We start from the raw sequence: 17,158 nt of genomic DNA, 5'->3' as shown, positions 1-17,158 counted from the left end.
TCATCATGTCACACCACCAGTAGCCACCAACCAAACCAGAGAACTTCATTGATGCACACTCACTCCAAAGCCTCACTTTGCCATTTCATCATTTTGCCAAGCCTTGCCAACACAACCAACATACCACAGCAGGAAAAGCATGACTGACTCACTAAAAAGATCTCACTTTTGCTGTTGCACAGAAAAGGCTGTCAAAAGAATTTCTAAAAGAACTTAAGCATGGCATTTTTGATTCCACATCCATATTCATCATTGTGAAGCAAGTAGCAGCCAACATCCTGCAGCAGAAAATCATTGATGGACCTTGCCCTCACCTTGCTATTTTTCTGTCCAAACATAACAAACTGAGCTTAGCTTGACAGCATTTTTTTTTCCTCACCATTTCCTAACACAAACCACAAACCCTTGGCTATTCCTCTCAAAAACCACACTTTCCAAAATCTGTCCAAGAGTACTTCCAAAAAACCTAGCCTGGCCCTGCATTCCACCACCATCCAACAGCAAACATTAGCAACCTAGCAACCTTCATTTTCCACACTGTCAAACCCTGCATTGCATCTTCAAAAACCTGCTAACCAACAGATCAACCAAGAGGCCTAAATCATCCTGACTGCACTCACTCTTTGTTTTGCATCTCAATCTTCTGTCAAGAACCTCTAGGGACCAAACCCTGCAGCATCCAACAGCAGAAAATCATTCATCTTGTTTTGGCCAAACTCCAAAAACTGTCAACCAACACACTAGCAGGGGTTATGTTTATTTCATCTGTCATGTTAAAAACACACTAGCATCATCAAACCAACAAGAAATAGCATTGGTTCTCTCATTCACTCAAAAATCACACCTTGACACTTTTTCATTTTTCAGTCCACAAACTCCAAACACCTTGACCTTGTTTTGTTGGTTCATCATCAAGGCAACATCATGAGCACATTGCAATCACATTTTTCACACTTGGAAGCATTTGTTCTAGCACTGTTTTAGAAAAGGCCTCAGCCATGACAGACCAAGATTGATGCCAAAAACAAGCCATCTCAAGCAAAGCTAACTTCATCAATCATCATCTGGGACCCTAAGGTGCAGCTGTTGCACTTCAATAACATCCAAAAGCATCTGTACACAACTGCCCTTCAAAATAGGTATGGATTCGACCCTCCCCTTTTGTCAAATTGATACATGATTTTAAAAGGTCTTTCAATGCTGAGTTTAGTGATGCTTTCACTTTTTGAAATGGTTGCTTATGCATGAAGTTATTTGGAAAACAAGTTTGATGTCAAATTTGTCTTTTGCTCGATTCTTGGCTTGTGTAGTGTTTTAATGAAAAATGATGGTGGATTCATGTTGACCTTGCCATGCTGATCATTTCCATATATTCAATTTTGATTTTTGGGCAAGATTGTGAAATCATGATTTTTGAACATGAACCCTAATCCCCAAATGCATTTTGCCCAGTTTTTTTTGTCCATTTTCGTGCATGCATGGTTGGTTTCCCTCGTCCAATCAGAACATTTCAATTCTTGCCCAAAACGACAGTGTTTGGATAAGTGAATCATGATATTACAACTTTGCCATTCTTGCTCCATTTATTTCATGTTAATTTCACATTTTGATATCCCATCTTACAAAAATCATAACTTGCTCATTTTTGATCCAATTTGAATGGGATTTTTTGTGTTGTGTTCATCATGATCTCTACTTTTTTATCATTATTTTTCCAGAATTTTTGGATGAGTGGTTTTTAATTGGCCTTAGGGTTTGTGACATGTGACCAAATTTTGTACACTTTGCCAAATCAATTGTGAAATGATGAGAATGTATCCAATGGCTCCCAAAATATTTGTGCTTAAACTAGACACATTCATGGTGATTTTGGTGTAGAGTTTATGAATTTATCATTTGTGGTTTGTGAGTTATGATTTTTTGAATTAGGGTGTGACAATTTGTGTCACACCATTGATGTCCAACTTCATGATTTTCATTACCATGCTTCCTTACATCCAAATGACCCCAAATTTGGCATGAACCTACTATTGTATGTATAGTTGACTTGTGAATTTTTTTGGATTTAATTGAACTATTTTCCATTTGTTTGAGATTTTTCTTCCCTGCCTAGTCAAATGTTGACCTTGTGTGACACTTGTTCCCATTTCATTTGTAAAATTCTCATACTTTATTAGATGGACATGAAATTTTACATGAGATAACTAGACATCTTCATCTTTGCCATGGTTTTAGTCCCATTCATTTATCATACACCATTCTTGACTTATGATTTTTCTAAGTTGATGCATGTTTGGTTGACTTCCTTAAGCATGTTCAAAATTGCTTTGACTTTCTGATTTTCATTGACTGCCTTCCACTTGTCCAAATGAGATGAAATTTGACATGCTTACCATGCTATGTGTTAGGATTGATCATGATTTATTTAGTGATTTTTGGAAAATGTTTAGATTGCTTTTGAGTTAAGTCTTGCTGTTGACTTATATGAGCTTCTGTTTGCCATACTTTGACCTAAATGGTTCATGAAATGATGATAGTGATTGATATGAGTGTGAACCCAATTGGTTTTGTTTCCTAATTGTTTGAACATGATTTTGGATACTTACCCCTTGCTGTTTGGACTTTCTCATTCATTTTTGACCCTAGGCTTGCCCTAGTGGTCCTGTTACTCACCTTTGAGCTTGTGTTTTCAGGTTGACCATCAGATGGCCATTGAGACCAATTCTTTTGATTGAGCTTACTCAAATATCATTGTCTAACTTGTTTGTTTTGTAGGTGGCTTGGCTCACATGCCTTAAGCCCTGTGCCTTGCACATCCATGTGCCTCCAATTAACTGTTGGTGTCTGTTTCTGTTTGTTTTGTTTGAAGTTGCATACTAACATCTGCTTGACTGTTTCAGGTGCTTTAGTTGCTTTTAGTTCCTTGTGAACTTTTGCTTTGCTTTGCTTGTATAAGCAATTTGCATTGAGGTATGTCTCTCTTACTTCATGTAGTCTGGAAGACCTGGCCTGTTACTTGGCCAGGCAACTGTCTGAAGTCCTCCTTAAGAGGCAATGTTTGTGGGTGTTTACTTTTGTCCTTGCATAGAGTCAAAGACCTCCTAAGTGAAGAGGCAATTGGTGGAAGGTAGGGATATGCAATCTATCCCCCACTATTCAGTGTGTCATCTGCTTTGCTCACACCACTGTGTTGATGCATTACAGATACAAACCCAAGATCTTGTGCAATTGCACAGTTGAGTCAGTTCTAAATGTGTAGAAGGGTTCCCACTTTCTGAACCCACACATTCTTGTCTTAAGCTCTCCCAGGCCAGGGATAAGAGCTGTGAGGTCTCATCCTCACTTCATCCTTTCATCTGCTTCACCTTAGCCCCTCAATGGCAAGGTTAAGAGCACATTCACCCCATTCCAGAGGTTTGTTTGTCGAGGTTGATATGACCCCTTGACTAAAACCTAACCCTTGTTTGAGCCACTTGTTTGTGTATAGCGTGTGCTATCTGTGCTTGTAGGATTGTTTGACTTGCTTCCTGTGCAAGATAGGATTGTTTGACTTGCTTCCTGTGCAAGGTAGGATTGTTTGACTTGCTTCCTGTGCAAGTTAGGATTAGTTTAGACTTGCTTCCTGTGCAAGTTAGGTTTTGCTTGGCTTGCTTCCTGTGCAAGTTAAGAGTGTGTGTGGCTTGCTTCCTGTGTGAGCCATGCTTAGGATAGGTTGGCCCTTGTGCCATTTAGCTAGAAACCTTAACTTAGGGACGAATTTGCATGATAACATCTAGGCTCGAGTCGTAGTCTCCCTAGTTGTGTCTCCCTCTGTTATCTGGTTAGGCTAATCCTTTATCCCTGCGTAGGGGAACTACATCGCCCTGATCTTCATACCAGATGAAGTATGTAGGCAGGAGATTGAGCTGATCTCTCCGGGCGCCCTTTTTCTTTTGAGTGTGTTATTTGACAGTTATAGGCTCGAGTCCCCGACTCCCTATCAACTTGTTGTGTTGTTGTGTGCTTGGAAGCTGATGTAAGTCCATCGAGTGGCATTTGGGTTCCAGTGTGCGTGTGTTTGGTTCGGATGCTGATGTAAGTCCAGCAATTGGCATTCAGGCTCCATGTTTGCCTTCTTGTGTGTGTTTAGGTTCGGATGCTGACGTAAGTCCAGTGATTGGCAGTCGGGCTCCACGTTTGCCTGTGTTTGTTTGTGTGCGTGTCAGCCGAGCTACGAATGCTCTGATTCTTCTCTCGTCCGAGAAGATACGTATGCATAGGATGCGATGTCCTAGCGAGCATGTGTCGTTTCCCCAGTCCGAACTACTTCGACTCTGATGTCTATGCCTGATAGACTAAGTAGGCCCAGGATGCGATATCCTGCCGAGTCAGTTTCAGTCAGTTTCTTTTGTCTCTTTTCAACCAGTGTGTGTGAGTGTGAGCAGTGTTTAGCAACCAATTTTCCTTCCTTTTGTGCGTGGATCCCGTAGAGTACTACGGATGCGTAGGGGTGCTAATACCTTCCCTTCGCATAACCGACTCCCGAACCCATCCTCTTTGGTCGCGAGACCATGTTCTTTCCTAGGTTTACTCTGAGCGTTTCCTTTCCCTCTTTTGGGATAAATAACGCACGGTGGCGGCTCTGTTGTTCTTTCTTTTCCCGCCGGTTTTACGCGCGATGCGACAGCTGGCGACTCTGCTGGGGACATATAGAGAAGTTGACCTGTGCTGGTCCGTCTTCCCTAAGCGAGTCTCTCCTAGCGCTCTCTAGGTTAGGGTTTGGTTGCTTTGTGCTGTGTTTATTTATTGCATTCATTATTTACTGTTTGCATTCATTGTCTGTTGTTTGCATTTATGTTTGTAATTATGTTTGCATTCATATTCATCTGTTCACCTGGCTGGTTGTCTGTTTCTCTCTGTTGGGGTGGGAGTTCTATGAGGTAAAAGGCCCAATACCCAGGCTATGAGTGAAATCTAGGAAACCTAGGAATAGAGTGATTCATGGGAAGCGGGTGGTGTACGCCACTTAGCGGAACATTGATATCACGAGCAGTTCAGACTCTGATGGGGTATTATCGGTGCATACATCGGGTGTGCACAGGATGATATTCTTGAAAGGGTTGTTTATCCTGCGCTTCTCTTGACCTTACCCTGGCCTAGACTACACCCGTGAGTGGGGAAGGGTTCATCATTACAGGTACTGTTGGTGACTTATGGTTCTGTTGGTGACTTTGGGTTCAGACAATAGTATATTCAGTTGACCTTGGGTTTTCAAGTTGGATTTGGGTTCTGAGTTTAGACCGAAGCTTCGACTTTGTGATCAGAGATGCACCGCCAGCCAGTTGTGTCTGCATCATGTGCATCATAGCATATTTATTTTCAAAAAGAAACGCAAAAAAAAAATGAAAAAAAAAGAAAAAAAAAAGAAAAAAACTAATCCCTGCATGCATATCATTTCTCAGGTACATGCCAGAGCTTGTTCACTGATAGAGATGGCAACAGTCCCAGAGTTGAAGCGGAAGACTTGTATCTACGTTTTTCACCGGGAGCCTTTGACGCCTCTGATTGAGTTGGGCCGTCTTGTGACCAGTGATCGTCTGGGGGGGTTCGTGAATCAGTATGGGGATATCCTGACAGTGTTGAAGACAGTAGTTGACCCGGTGCCGTTGCAGACACTTCTTCAGTTCTATGACCCGGAGCTTAGATGTTTCACGTTCCAAGATTACCAGTTAGCACCTACTCTCGAGGAGTATTCTATACTGTTGAGCGTCCCGATTCAGCATCAGGTCCCTTTCTTGGACGTACCAAAGGAGGTTGACTTTAAAGTTGTTGCCAGAGCTCTCCGGTTGAGTGTTAAGGAAGTTTGTGATAATTGGAAGCCCAGTGGGGGAGTTGTGGGTCTGCCGTTGAAGTTTCTTCTGAGAATAGCCAGAGTTGAAGCAGAAAAGGGGAATTGGGAAGTTTTTCACGCACAGCTAGCTGCCATGATCTATGGGATCATCCTATTTCCCAGTATGCCAAATTTCATTGACTTCACTGCTATCAGCATTTTCATCAGAGGGAATCCAATCCCTACTCTTCTAGCTGATACTTACTATGCCATCCACAGTAGGCATGGTAGGGGTGGAGCCATCAGGTGCTGTCTACCTCTCCTATTCAAATGGTTCATGTCTCTTCTGCCAGCCAGTGGACCGTTTGTGGATACCCAGAGCACCCTGAAGTGGACTCAGAGGATCATGTCGCTCACATCTTATGACATCAGATGGCAATCTTACCGGATGAATGTGAAGAATGTTATTATGAGCTGTGGAGAATTCCGGAATGTGCCACTCGTGGGGACCAAGGGTTGTATAAATTATAATCCAGTTCTTTCTCTTCGCCAGTTAGGTTTTGTTATGAGTAGAAGACCACGTGAAGCTGAGATAGCCGAGAGTGTGTACTTTGAGAAGAAGGATGACCCTGTTAGGTTGGAGCAGATTGGAAGAGCTTGGAAGTCCATTGGTGTCAGAGATGGATCCGTCTTAGGGAAGAAGTTTGCCATAGCCATGCCTGATTACACTGATTGGGTAAAGAAGAGAGTGGAAACTTTGTTGCTACCCTACGATAGGATGGAACCGTTGCAAGAGCAACCACCTTTGGTACTTGCTGATAGTGTGCCTGCAGAGCACTACAAGCAAGCTCTGATGGAGAATCGCCGTTTGAGAGGGAAGGAGCAAGACACTCAGATGGAGCTGTACAAAGCCAAAGCTGATAGGTTGAACTTGGCTCATCAACTCAGAGGAGCGCGAGAAGAAGATGCTAGCAGACTAAGAAGCAAGAAGAGATCCTACGAGGAGATGGAGAGCATGTTAGCTGCAGAACATCGGGAGCGCTTGAGGCTGCAGAGGGTTGAGGCCAGTTATCAGAAGAAGATCAGAGACTTGGAGAAGCAACTCAGAGACAAAGACGCTCAGTTGAAGAAAGAGATGGAGTTGAGACAGAAATCAGAGGACCACCTTGGAGGAGAAGTCTTGGAGCTGAGAAGACAATTGAAAGAAAAGATCACCCCTCTACCAGAATGCTCAGAATGCTCACTGTTGATAGACCAGTGCCATTACCTGAAGACCCTCATTCCGGAAGACCGTCTGTCTTAGTTTGTATCTCTGATTGTATTTTGTTAAGAATCACCTCCAGGCTTGTTGGATGGGATTCATTTGCGTGTAAGCCATCTCTTGGATCTTTTGTTAAGAATCACCTCCAGGCTTGTTGGATGGGATTCTTTTTCTTTGTACGCTGTTTATTCAGATATTCTGTTGACATTGGTTGTATGCCTTTTTACCCTTATGTATATATAAGGATGTCAGCATTTCCTGGTATCTGTTTGTTCTCTTGTTGCTGCAGGTTGCCATCTTTTCAGGATGGGTCAGGCTCTTTGAATGCCTGAGAAATGAGCATATCATGTGCATCATACGCATCATTAGCATCATACTCATATCATTTTGCATAACAGGTGTTCTTGATCGTGACTTCTCACTCTTGGTTCCTGTTGAGGCAGGATAGCTGATCAACGTCCGCACCGCTACTCAACAAGACTGAATCAACAGAGAAGTATGGATCGATTTCAAGCTGAGTTGGCTGAGATGAAGGCAAGCATGGCCCAGTTTATGAATATGATGCAAGGGGTTGCGCAAGGTCAAGAAGAACTTCGAGCTATGGTTCAGAGACAAGAGGCTGCAAATCCACCGATCAACCATGCTCCGCCAGAGGGAGGCCCGATCAATGATAACAATGTTGCTGCTGCTGTACCCGTCAACAACTATGCTGTAGGTGATGAGCTGGGGGGTATTCGAATCAACGGTCAACCTATTGCTCCAGATGCCGCTAATGCCAGAGTAGTCCGTGCTCCGGCCCGTAATCCTGTTCCGATTGTTGACAGACAAGAGGATATGTTCTCTCTGCTCAGTGAAGACGAAGACGTTCTGGGAAGGGTTAATGAGAGAGACCGTAAAGTTGAGGCTCTTGCTGAAAAGATCCGTGCTATGGAAAGTCAGAATTCCCTTGGTTTTGATGTTACTAATATGGGATTGGTTGAAGGTTTGAGAATCCCTCACAAGTTCAAAGCACCGTCCTTCGACAAATACAACGGTACTTCTTGCCCTCGCACCCATGTGCAGGCTTATTATCGAAAAATCTCTGCGTACACTGATGATGAAAAGATGTGGATGTATTTTTTCCAAGATAGTCTATCTGGGGCTTCTTTGGACTGGTACATGGAATTGAAGAGAGATTCTATCCGCTGTTGGAGGGATCTGGGTGAGGCCTTTTTGAGGCAATACAAACACAACATGGACATGGCACCGAGCCGGACTCAGCTGCAGAGTCTATGTCAGAAATCCAATGAAAGCTTCAAGGAGTACGCTCAGAGGTGGCGTGAGTTGGCTGCTAGAGTTCAACCCCCTATGTTGGAGAGGGAGTTGACAGATATGTTCATCGGTACTCTTCAAGGTGTGTTTATGGACCGGATGGGGAGCTGCCCATTCGGTAGTTTTTCTGATGTTGTCATTTGTGGAGAGAGGACTGAGAGTTTGGTCAAAACCGGGAAGATTCAAGATGCTGTTTCCTCTTCTTCTAGGAAGCCGTTTGTTGGGGCACCTCGTCGAAGGGAGGGTGAAACTAATGCTGTTCAACACCGCAGAGATCAGAATAGAAGTGAATACCGTCAAGCTGCTGCAGTAACCATTCCGACACCTCAACCTCGTCAACAACAACAAAGAGTTCAACAACCGCAACAACAACAACAACAGCAACGTCCTTTCCAGCCTAGGCAGAAATTGCAGGCTGATAGAAGATTTGATCCTCTGCCCATGTCCTACGCAGAGTTACTACCCGAACTACTCCGGTTAGGGTTTGTAGAGCTGCGTACGATGGCTACTCCAACGGTGCTGCCGCCCGGCTATGATGCTAATGTTAGATGTGACTTTCATTCTGGGGCACCAGGCCACCATACTGAGAAGTGTCGAGCTCTCCAGCACAAGGTTCAAGATTTGATCGATGCCAAGGCAATCAACTTCGCTCCAGTGACTAACGTCGTAAACAACCCTATGCCTCAGCATGGTGGGCATAGAGTGAACAATATTGAAGGGAAAGAAGCTGAAGATCTGGTTGTTAATGTTGATGATGTTCAGACTTCTCTGCTAGTTGTGAAGGGCCGTCTGCTGAATGGGGGTGTCTACCCGGGCTGTGATGAAGATTGTTTGGGCTGTGCAGAATCTGAGAATGGTTGCGACCAGTTGAGGACCGGTATCCAGGGTATGATGGATGAAGGTTGTTTGCAATTCAGTAGGGCTGTAAAAGATCGTGGAACAGCGTCAACTATCACCATTTACTTTAAACCATCTGAAGAACGTGGACAAAGGGTCGTTAGTGCACCTGCAACAAATGGTACTCCAGTTACCATTCCTGTGCCTGTAACCATCAGTGTTCCGACTACTACCGTTGCGTCTGGAAGAAGGGCTGATGAGAATAGTAGAGCCGTGCCGTGGAAGTATGATAATGCTCACCGCAATTACAGAAGGGCTGAAAGTCAGACGAGACCAGTGAATCAAACTCCAGTGACAATTGGTTTACCGAATAGAGTTCCTGCAACTGTTGGTCCGGCTGTGGATAATGTAGGGGGTCCAGGAGGTTTTACCAGAAGCGGTCGTCTGTTCGCACCGCAGCCTTTGAGGGACAATAATGCTGAAGCTCTCGCCAGAGCAAAGGGTAAGCAAGCTGTGGTTGAGGAAGAGCCTGTCCAGAAGGAAGCGCCCGAGGGGCCATTTGAGAAGGATGTGGAGGAGTTTATGAAGATAATCAAGAAGAGTGACTACAAGATTGTAGACCAGCTGAATCAAACTCCGTCCAAGATTTCTATACTTTCACTGTTGTTGTGCTCTGAGGCACACCGTAATGCCTTGCTGAAGATGTTGAATTTGGCTTACGTGCCTCAAGAGATTTCTGTCAATCAACTGGAGGGTGTGATGGCCAATGTGAGCACCAGGCATGGCGTAGGTTTCACCAACTTGGACTTACCGCCTGAAGGGAGAAACCATAACAAAGCCTTGCACATCACCATGGAGTCCAAGGGGGCAGTGTTGTCTCACGTATTGGTAGACACCGGATCGTCGTTGAATGTGTTGCCTAAACAGATTCTGAGGAAGATTGATGCGGAAGGGTTTGTGCTTAATCCCAGTGACCTGATCGTTCGTGCTTTCGACGGATCCAAGCGTTCTGTGTGTGGGGAAGTTACCTTGCCTGTGAAGATAGGTCCTGAGGTATTCGATATCATCTTCTATGTTATGGACATCCAGCCTGCCTATAGTTGTTTGTTGGGGCGTCCATGGATTCATGCAGCAGGGGCAGTCTCGTCGACTCTCCATCAAAAGCTCAAGTATGTCTGGAACGGTCAGATTGTGACTGTGTGCGGTGAAGAAGAGATTCTGGTGAGTCATCTATCCTCGTTCAAATATGTTGAGGTGGATGGCGAGATCCACGAAACCTTATGCCAGGCATTTGAGACTGTGGCTCTTGAGAAAGTGGCGTACGCTGAGCAGAGGAAGCCAGGTGCTTCAATTACTTCTTACAAGCAGGCTAAGGAGGTTGTTGATTCTGGCAAAGCTGAAGGCTGGGGCAAGATGGTGGATTTGCCGGTTAAAGAAGACAAATTTGGCGTTGGTTATGAGCCTCTCCGAGCAGAGCAGAATGGTCAAGCGGGTCCGAGTACCTTTACCAGCGCTGGGCTGATGAATCATGGCGACGTCTCTGCAACCGGTAGTGAAGACTGTGACAGTGATTGTGATTTGGACAATTGGGTTCGCCCGTGTGCACCAGGGGGGTCTATCAACAACTGGACGGCTGAAGAAGTGGTTCAAGTTACTCTTCTGACAGAGTAATTTTCTGTTGTTTTGTCATTTTGCATGAAAATCCTACGTTCTGCCCAAGGCGTAGTGATTCATTTTGTAGGGCCTCATCATGTTTTTAATGATTATCATTAATGAAGGACATTTTTTGCAATCAAATTTTGTGATCCCTGTCTTTCTATTTTTTGTTTTCATTTTCTTTTTCAAAAACAATAAAAATGGCAATGATTTTTGTTTTTGTGACTTTTTTTGAACTCTTTTTCTAAAACAAAGCATTAAACATGCAGAAGCGATCTTACGGCATTCACTATGAACGGTTATGTTATGGCTCAGTATGATTTCGATAATCCCATTTACCAAGCTGAAGAGGAGAATGAGGAAGACTGTGAACTCCCTGCAGAATTGGCCAGACTGCTGAAGCAGGAGGAAAGGGCCATCCAACCTCATCAGGAGGAGTTGGAAACTATTAATTTGGGTACTGAGGACGCCAAAAGAGAAATCAAGATTGGGGCTGCTTTAGAGGACTCTGTCAAGAGGAGGCTGATTGAGATGCTGAGAGAATATGTGGAAGTGTTCGCCTGGTCATATCAAGATATGCCTGGTTTAGATACAGACATTGTGGTGCATCGATTACCTCTTAGAGAAGGATGTCCTTCGGTCAAGCAGAAGCTTCGTAGAACGAGTCCTGACATGGCAACTAAGATCAAGGAGGAGGTTCAGAAGCAGTGGGATGCAGGTTTTCTGGCTGTTACCAGTTACCCGCCATGGGTGGCCAACATCGTTCCTGTGCCGAAGAAGGATGGCAAAGTCAGAATGTGTGTCGATTACCGGGATTTGAATAGAGCGAGTCCGAAAGATGATTTCCCATTACCTCACATTGATGTATTGGTTGATAATACGGCTCAATCCTCGGTATTCTCTTTCATGGATGGTTTCTCCGGATATAATCAGATCAAGATGGCGCCAGAGGACATGGAAAAGACGACGTTCATTACACCTTGGGGCACGTTCTGCTATAAGGTGATGCCATTTGGGCTGAAGAATGCTGGTGCTACCTATCAGAGGGCAATGACGACTCTCTTTCATGACATGATGCATAAAGAAATTGAAGTGTACGTGGATGATATGATCGCGAAGTCGCAGACAGAAGAGGAGCACCTGGTTAATTTGCAGAAGCTGTTTGACCGGTTGAGAAAGTTCAAGCTGAGGTTGAATCCGAACAAGTGTACGTTTGGGGTGAGATCAGGGAAGCTTTTAGGCTTCATTGTCAGTGAGAAAGGGATTGAGGTTGATCCAGCAAAAGTCAAAGCTATTCAAGAGATGCCTGAACCGAAAACGGAGAAGCAAGTCCGTGGGTTTTTAGGGAGATTAAACTACATTGCAAGGTTCATATCTCATCTAACTGCTACATGTGAACCAATTTTCAAACTGCTCAGAAAGAATCAGGCGATCAAGTGGAATGATGACTGTCAGAAAGCTTTTGACAAAATCAAGGAGTACCTACAGAAACCTCCAATCCTTATACCTCCAGTTCCAGGGAGACCTCTGATAATGTACCTGTCAGTGACTGAGAACTCGATGGGGTGTGTATTGGGACAGCATGACGAGTCTGGTCGAAAAGAGCATGCCATATACTACCTTAGCAAAAAGTTTACCGACTGTGAAACAAGATATTCACTGCTCGAGAAAACTTGCTGTGCTTTGGCCTGGGCTGCTCGCCGACTAAGGCAGTATATGTTGAACCATACTACCTTGTTGATTTCTAAGATGGATCCAGTGAAATACATCTTTGAGAAGCCAGCTCTCACAGGACGCGTTGCCCGTTGGCAGATGATTCTAACAGAATACGACATTCAGTACACGTCACAGAAGGCCATCAAAGGTAGTATTCTGTCAGACTATCTCGCCGAACAACCGATTGAAGATTATCAGCCTATGATGTTTGAATTCCCTGACGAAGACATCATGTATCTTAAGATGAAAGATTGCGAAGAGCCTCTTGTCGAGGAAGGACCGGACCCGGATGACAAATGGACACTGATGTTTGATGGGGCTGTGAATATGAATGGTAACGGTGTTGGGGCAGTATTGATCAATCCTAAAGGTGCTCATATACCTTTTTCTGCCAGATTGACGTTTGACGTCACCAACAACGAAGCTGAGTATGAGGCTTGTATCATGGGGATAGAAGAAGCCATTGATCTGAGGATCAAAACTCTTGATATATTTGGAGATTCCGCTTTAGTAATCAATCAAGTCAATGGAGATTGGAATACGAATCAGCCGCATTTGATTCCGTATAGAGATTACACCAGAAGAATACTGACGTTCTTCAAGAAGGTGAAGTTGTATCACGTCCCCCGGGATGAGAATCAAATGGCTGATGCCTTGGCTACTTTGTCGTCTATGATCAAAGTTCATTGGTGGAATCATGTGCCACATAGTGAAGTGAATCGACTCGAGAGGCCTGCTTATGTGTTTGCAGCCGAGTTAGTTGTTGCTATTGATGAGAAGCCGTGGTATCATGACATCAAGAATTTCCTCAAGACTCAGGAGTATCCTGAAGGTGCGTCGAAGAACGATAAGAAGACCCTGAGAAGGCTAGCTGGAAGTTTCTATTTGAATCAGGATGATGTGTTGTATAAGAGAAACTTTGACATGGTCTTGCTCAGATGCGTGGACAGACCCGAGGCAGACATGTTAATGCAGGAAGTTCATGAAGGTTCCTTCGGTACTCATGCCGGCGGACATGCAATGGCTAAGAAATTGTTGAGAGCGGGTTATTACTGGATGACTATGGAATCCGATTGTTTCAAGTATGCTCGGAAGTGCCATAAGTGTCAAATCTATGCTGATAAGGTGCATGTACCACCAAGCCCTCTGAATATCATGAATTCACCTTGGCCGTTTGCCATGTGGGGCATTGATATGATTGGGAAGATTGAGCCTACTGCTTCGAACGGACATCGCTTCATCTTGGTTGCGATCGATTACTTCACCAAATGGGTAGAAGCAGCTTCCTATGCTAACGTTACCAAACAAGTGGTTACCCGGTTCATCAAGAAAGAAATCATATGTCGTTATGGAGTTCCTGAGAGAATCATCACTGACAATGGTTCGAATCTCAACAACAAGATGATGAAAGAGCTTTGTAAAGATTTCAAGATTGAACATCACAATTCTTCTCCTTACAGACCGAAGATGAATGGTGCTGTAGAAGCGGCAAACAAGAATATCAAGAAGATTGTGCAGAAGATGGTCGTCACGTACAAGGATTGGCATGAGATGCTGCCTTTCGCTTTGCATGGGTACCGTACCTCAGTACGTACGTCGACCGGGGCAACCCCTTACTCCCTTGTGTATGGTATGGAAGCTGTCTTACCTGTTGAAGTGGAGATTCCTTCTCTGAGAGTTTTATTGGATGTCAAGCTGGACGAAGCCGAGTGGATTCGAACAAGGTTTAACGAGTTAAGCCTTATCGAGGAGAGACGGTTAGCAGCTGTATGTCATGGACAGTTGTATCAGCGAAGGATGAAGCGAGCCTTTGATCAGAAAGTGCGTCCTCGAAGCTATCAGATAGGTGATCTCGTTCTGAAGAGGATCCTCCCTCCCGGTACAGATAACAGGGGCAAGTGGACTCCTAATTATGAAGGTCCGTATGTTGTGAAGAAGGTATTCTCCGGTGGAGCCTTGATGCTTACAACTATGGATGGTGAAGATTTTCCGTCTCCTGTCAACTCAGATGTAGTCAAAAAATACTTCGCATAAATTGACCCGCTGGACAAAAAGAAAAAAGAGTCCAGGCAAAAAAGGGGCATCCCGGCGAACAAAAAAAAAACAGAAAGAAAAAGGTTCGGGCAAAAGTTAGAGATAAAAATGTAAAAAATGTGTACACCCGGTAAGTCGAAAACCCGCAAGGGCGGCTTAGGCAAAAATGGGTATCCCGGTGGATTGAAAACCCGAAAGGGCGATCCAGGCAAAAGTTAGGGATTAAAGCGAAGACTACAGTCTGAGTTGTCTGTACTTCATCAAGCTTTGTCGTCTGCCATCTTGAAGGATGTGATCTGTCCAGTCATTCTTCTCAGAAAGCAAGGAGTTGGGAGGAAAACTGATGATCTGTGAGTTATAACAGAATTGGGAAATAGTGGATGCCGTGTTCACATTGCCATTAGGATAGATTTTTCCTTTTGTACGCAATTACCTCTTTCTAGGAATTGCTTCCTAATGTATTTGCCTCTTCAGGCACATTTTCAATCAATAAAAATCGTTATTCAGATAAATAGCTCTTGTTTTTATTTTTACTGTTTTGTTTGCAAAATGTCCGAATTTTTGATAAGCATTGCATATAAAAAACATGAAGGCTACACAACAATGTGCAGAAAGATGAAACATTTGAAAATCATTTTGAATATTGAGGACACTTGAGCGTATCTTGTCCATGTATCCCCTGGGACATTTTGTTGTGCTGTTTTTCAGATTGGCATCTGTGAGGACGTTTCCTCAGCAGACATTTTCCCCAAGCAAGTTTGGAAGCTGCCAAAGCTATGTTCCCCTGCGAAGACATTTGTGGATAGTGCCTTCTATTCCCTAGCAGATCTAAGGGTGGCCTATCCCCAGCAGGCCTGTATTTGTCGATTTCCTCCCCGAGTGAGGCAGGTTTATTGGAGTTCATCTCCAGCATTTATTTTATCTGTGGACTGAAGGATATCCCCAGCGGAGTTTACCTTTCTCCAGCAGCAAGTGCTATTCTTCAACATGAGTGAGAAGTCGTTGCTCTCCCCGCAGAGTATTCCTCAAGCAGAGTCTCCCCGCAGAGTTGGAGCACCCAATCAGTTTTGGCTCCCCAGCCGGAGTTTTTCATCATTTTGCATTTTTGCATGTAGAAAACATTGCATCCTCAAAACTGCGTAGCATTTCCATATGGAGCATTACGCCATAGAAAAATTCAAACATATGCATTCGTGTGTTAACTTCATCAGACCGTATCCCCGGCAGAGGCAGATCATTTCATTCAACATCAGCACAGCAAGCCTGCTACAGTTGCTCTTGACAGCATTCAGGATTGATATCCCCACAAAGGTTTATTACCTCACCCGTTGGTGAAAGAAGTTTGTTTCTCCCCAGTGAGACCCCCCCAGCAAGTGGTCAACCTTGCCGTGACATATCCCAGATGTCGTTCTTTGTGATACCAGTAAGTGTCATGCTAGCACCCGCGTATGTTTCTTTGTTTGGTGTCGGTAAACGCCATTGTTTCGGTGTCTGTAAACATCGAGTATTCTCCCCAGTCATCGGTAAATGTCTGGTCATCATTTTTGGTGTCGGTAAACACCATTGTTTCGGTGTCTGTAAACATCGAGTATTCTCCCCAGTCATCGGTAAATGTCTGGTCATCATTTTTGGTGTCGGTAAACACCATTGTTTCGGTGTCTGTAAACATCGAGTATTCTCCCCAGTCATCGGTAAATGTCTGGTCATCATTTTTGGTGTCGGTAAACACCATTGTTTCGGTGTCTGTAAACATCGAGTATTCTCCCCAGTCATCGGTAAATGTCTGGTCATCATTTTTGGTGTCGGTAAACACCATTGTTTCGGTGTCTGTAAACATCGAGTATTCTCCCCAGTCATCAGTAAATGTCTGGTCATCATTTTTGGTGTCGGTAAACACCATTGTTTCGGTGTCTGTAAACATCGAGTTTTTCCCCAGTCATCGGTAAATGTCTGGTCATTTTTTTGATGTCGCTAAACATCATCTTTCGATGTCGGTAAACATCAAGTCTTTTTCCTCAGTCATCGGTAAATATCTGATAATTCCCAGCTAGAAATCCCCAATAGAGTCATCGGTAAATGTCCTATCTGGTTTCCAGTTACAGATATTTGTATCTCCCCAATAAATTTCTCATTCCCAGTCATCGGTAAATGTCTGGTCATTTCTTTGGATGTCGGTAAACATCATCTTTCGATGTCGGTAAACATCGAGTCTCATCCCAGTCATCGGTAAATGTCTGGTCGTGAAATCAAGATCCCCAGAAGTCGTCGGTAAACGTCTTGTCTGGTATCACCACAAAGAGTTTATTCCTCCCCAAGCGGAGATGCCATCGGTAAATGGCCCCGTTTTTCTTTGATATCGGTAAATATCGAATTCCCAGTTGCAGCAGCCATCGGTAAATGGTCTTGCTAAGTTGACATCGGTAAATGTCAAGTTTCTTTGAAGCCACCATCGGTAAATGGTCTTGCTTCCTTTCTACATCAAATTTTGTTCCCAGCAGCCATCGGTAAATGGTCGTGCTAAAGTTGATATCGGT

The sequence above is a fragment of the Lathyrus oleraceus genome, chromosome 2 (genome assembly GCF_024323335.1).
Source record: "Lathyrus oleraceus cultivar Zhongwan6 chromosome 2, CAAS_Psat_ZW6_1.0, whole genome shotgun sequence".
Taxonomy (NCBI): domain Eukaryota; kingdom Viridiplantae; phylum Streptophyta; class Magnoliopsida; order Fabales; family Fabaceae; genus Lathyrus; species Lathyrus oleraceus.
The sequence above is the reverse complement of the archived record's forward strand: the minus strand, read 5'-3'. Positions refer to the sequence as shown.